Source organism: Mandrillus leucophaeus, unplaced genomic scaffold (assembly GCF_000951045.1).
Source record: "Mandrillus leucophaeus isolate KB7577 unplaced genomic scaffold, Mleu.le_1.0 Scaffold27, whole genome shotgun sequence".
Classification (NCBI taxonomy): Eukaryota; Metazoa; Chordata; class Mammalia; order Primates; family Cercopithecidae; genus Mandrillus; species Mandrillus leucophaeus.
The window spans coordinates 3,367,845-3,372,114 of NW_012102809.1; the positions used below are offsets into that span (position 1 = coordinate 3,367,845).

At 46.5% G+C, this 4,270-nt stretch overlaps 1 long non-coding RNA gene across 1 annotated transcript in view; it reads right to left on the reverse strand.

Annotated features, from left to right (window-relative positions):
• LOC105542856 overlaps positions 1–4,270 on the reverse strand; it is a 13,591-nt gene that overhangs the window by 5,748 nt on the left and 3,573 nt on the right. Inside the window, exon 2 of the long non-coding RNA XR_001006538.1 lies at positions 2,901–3,302. This is a non-coding gene — a long non-coding RNA (uncharacterized LOC105542856). The remainder of the gene's footprint in view (positions 1–2,900; positions 3,303–4,270) is intronic.

The following is a 4,270-nucleotide window of genomic DNA, read 5'->3' on the forward strand; positions in this document are numbered from 1 at the left end:
TTTCTTTCTTTCTTTCTTTCTTTTTCTTTCTTCTTTCGATGGAGTCTTGCTCTTGTTGAGCCAGCTGGAGTGCAGTGGCACGATCTTGGCTCACTGCAACCTCTGCTTCCCGGGTTCAAGCGATTCTCCTGCCTCAGCCTCCTGAGTAACTGGGATTACAGGCATCTGCCACCACGCCCGGCTAACTTTTTTCTATTTTTAGTAGAGGCGAAGTTTCACCATGTTGGCCAGGCTGGTCTCGAACTCCTGACCTCAGGTGACCCACCTGCCTCGGCTTCCCTAAGTGCTGGGATTACAGGCGTGAGCCACTGCACCCGGCCGTTAAACTTTTTCTATTGCAAAAAATCTGCTATTCTCAGTGCATTGGCTTTTCTGGTCAGAAGGCAGGATGAACCGATCAGGCAATTACGTTTCTTTGGAATACACTTTCACCCTCAGAATAAAAGTTTGATAGAGAAGTGGAACAGGCAGATGAAACAAACAGGGTGATAAAGGCAGGAAGGGCTGTGGCTTACACGCCTTCATGTGCACACTCCACAAGAGGGACCCAAGGGAATGCACGCTGGACGCAGTCCTCAACTTTCCTGTGGGATCTGGGGAGGCAGGGATGGGGGGATGCTACTGTGACCACACAGTTCTTCCCTATGTCACTTCACCTTCCGTTTTTCCTACCTGATACAGCAGCTCCAGGATCATGGCAGCAGTGGTAGGTGCCAGAAGGAGGGATGGTCCCTAAGCAAGAAGCTAGAACCAGGCCTTTAAAGCTTGTGTCAGAAATCCTGGGGGCCTGATGGTGTGGGCTGGGCCTTCACCCTGTCTGGCAGAATTGGGGTTAGCGGTGAATGCAGCTGTGTCACCTGGTTGTTGGGAGAGCTCACTAGCTCTGTGCCTGTGTGCCCCTATCCTATATGAGTGGGAGCGGACTGAGGAGGAAGTCCCTGCTTCACCATGCTTGCTTCTGGCGGTCTATCCCGGCATAGTGGCCCAACCTAACGTCCTTTCCAAAGACGGAAACGCTGGTAAAAATACAGTGATAAATAGAGAGAAGGGGAAAGGCAGCTAAGAGCAGAGGGATGAATAAATGGTTTACGCCGTGAGGGAGATCCGATATTTACACTGGCGCTTCAAGAAAGACGGCGAGCGAGAGACGATATTGTCTCTTTTGTTTTGTCTGTTTGTTTTGGTTTTTTTAGACAGAGTTTCACTCTTGTTGCCCAGGCTGGAGTGCAATGGTGTGATCTCGGGTCACTGTAACCTCTGCCTCCTGGATTCAAGCAATTCTCCTGCCTCAGCCTCTCAGGTAGCTGGGATTACAGGCATGCACCACCATGCCTGGCTAAGTTTTGTATTATTAGTAGAGACGGGGTTTTACCATGTTGACCAGACTGGTCTCGAACTCCTGACCTTGGGTGATCCACCCACCTTGGCCTCCCAAAACGCTGGAATTATAGGTGTGAGTCACTGCTCCTGGCCAATACTGTCTCTTACCACAGTTATATACCTGATGCCTGAAAAGGTGGAGCTATGGATTGCTGAGACTGCCTGTGCCTTCGGAACCTGACCGTGTGAATGAAAGTCTGCAAACCTGAGGGTTAGCACTCGGTAAACATTTTGGTCATATGATATAATGATTGATGGTCATAGGACTGATGATTGATGGACATTTTGGTCATACGATATGATGAAACTGGAGTAATTGATAATGACTAAGTAGGACTCTGGTAACATGATGATGTCTTTTGGCTTTTATTTTTCAGGTTACCATACTGTGATGTGATGTAACACTGGCCTTATTACCAATAAGAGTCAACTACCTTATATAAACAAGTCTTAGAATAATGCTGATATTGACAATCAAATATATTGAGAGACTGAGTTAAAACCTCTTCAGGTTGTAATAAAATGACTGGCCTGAGGAAGCACTGAGTTTAACTGACCATTACCTAATTTCTATGCTAAATAACTCAGTAGAAATTTATCAGAAGGAACAAATAACAGCAGATCAAGGGAGGAAAATAGTAATCAAATTATTAACAGTATAAAAATATGAAAACGTATGTAATGGCTTTATAGGACAGATGAGTTGCCCACTATTGCTCTATCTGTCTAATAAACACTACACTAACTATAGATGCTGAAACAAAGACGATTGTTTTGCTGTATAAGAAAGTCTTGGCCAAATGCCAGAGGGTAGCTTATGTAGTGAAAAGTTGATTTTGCCCAAAGAGAGGTCCAGCCTTTGCCCTTGGCTCCTGGGAGGTGATCTCTAAGCCCCTGGAATGTCCTGACTAACTGGAATGTCTTTGCTTTGCGGGGTTTAGCCACCAGACAGTCTAACAGTGTGATTCATGACACACGCTTTGTGCCACATGGTATCAGTTCCAATCTCCCAGGGACTGGAGATGAAAGGTACGAGCCCTGCCTCCAAGAGGGGCTGGGTAGTAAAGGCCAGTCATGTGGGCAGTGTGTGGTCAAGTCTGGATAAAACTCTGGACCCCAAAGGCTCAGGTGGGCTTTCCTGGTTGGTGATGCTCTGGGCACGTTGTCACACATCAATGCCAGTGAGGGCAGAGTTAACAGTGTGCAGGATTCCACCGGGAAAGGACAACCCGAACCTTTGCATTTGGGCCCCTGTTGGTCTCCACCTCATGTGTCTCCTCCGTTGGTTGATTTTAAGCTGTGTTCTATTCTCCAGAATAAACCATAGCTGTGAGTACAGCAGCATTCAGTGAGTTCTGGGAGTCCTTCTAGCAAACTGTTGAAGCTGAGGTTGGTTTGGCGAACCCTCCAAACTTGTACTTGATGTCAGAAATGAGGGCAATCTTCTATGTGGACACTGTGTGTCCTCTAAAGCTTCATAAAGTGCCCTAACTTGCTTGGAAAATTAAGGGAATGCTTACGTATTGAGTGCCGAAAACCCCAGCTTTCCACTCAGCTCTTACAGTGCTGGCAGCCAGGAACAAGGAGCAGGACACTGGTGTGTTCTACTCTGGGGAATGTGATCAGCTCAAGAAAGAGCTAATGATAATGACTAGATCAGTTAGTATTTGCTGTGTAACAAACCACTCCAAAATTTGGTGTTAAGATGAAGCCTTTGTTAATCACAGCTTTGCAGTTTGGCTGAGCAGTTTCTCTGCTCTGGGCCAGTTCATTTGGGCCTTTGTGTTCTAGGATAGCCTCACTGTCTTGTCCAGCATTTGGCTTGATGTCAGCTGGAACAACAGCCATGTGTCTTCCGTCATCTATCAGGATAATCTAGGCTTTTGTGGTGGCAGAAAGGTCCCCAGCTGCTAATGCTCCATCTGCCAAAGCAAATCATGTGGTCAAACAGAGGCTGAAGAGACAGAGAAACAGGCTCCAGTTCTTGACTGACAGAGTGGCAGAGTCACCTTTCAAAGGTGTAGGCATCAGTCAGCATTCTCCGGAAACAGAACTAACAGAGCCTGACATCATAAGGCAGACCAGTGTGGCCAACATGGTGAAACCCTGTCGCTACTAAAAATACAAACACAAGTCGGTTGTGGTAGCATGCACCTGTAGTCCCAGCTACTCGGGAGACTGAGGCAGGAGAATTGCTTGAACCTGGGAGGAGGAGGTTGCAGTGAGCCAAGACCATGCCATTGCACTGCAGCCTGGGCAACAGAGAGACTCCATCTCAAAAAAAAAAAAAAAAAAAGAAAAGATAGGAACCCAAACAAGCAAACAGTAAAAACAGAAACATAGAGGAAATTATGTAGGAGGAAGAAAACATCTTTGAAAACCTCGTGAATTTCCTCAGATAAGAGATGATAGAGAATTAATGAAATAAGACCAGGAAGATGTAAAAAAATAAAATTTGGAGAATAAGGAAACGTTCTTGAGAACTATATAAAAACACAAGTGAACACATGGAGACCTTGGAAAATAGGTCAAGTGAGCCTCCTAGAAAGTGCAGTAAGAAGAGTAGGAGATGGAAAACAGGAAAGAACTGATAAGAAAATGAGGACTGGCCAGGTGCAGTGGCTCACACCTGTAATCCCAGCACTTTGGGAGGTCAAGGCGGGTGGATCACATGAAGTCAGGAGTTCGAGACCAGCCTGACCAATATGGTGAAACCCCATCTCTACTAAAAATACAAAAAACTTAGCCAGGCATGGTGGCACACGCCTGTAATCCCCACTACTTGGGAGGCTGAGGCACGAGAATGCTTGAACATGGGAGGCGGAGGTTACAGTGAGCCGAGATCGTGGCACTGCAATCCAGCCTGGGAGACAGAGCAAGACTCCGTCAA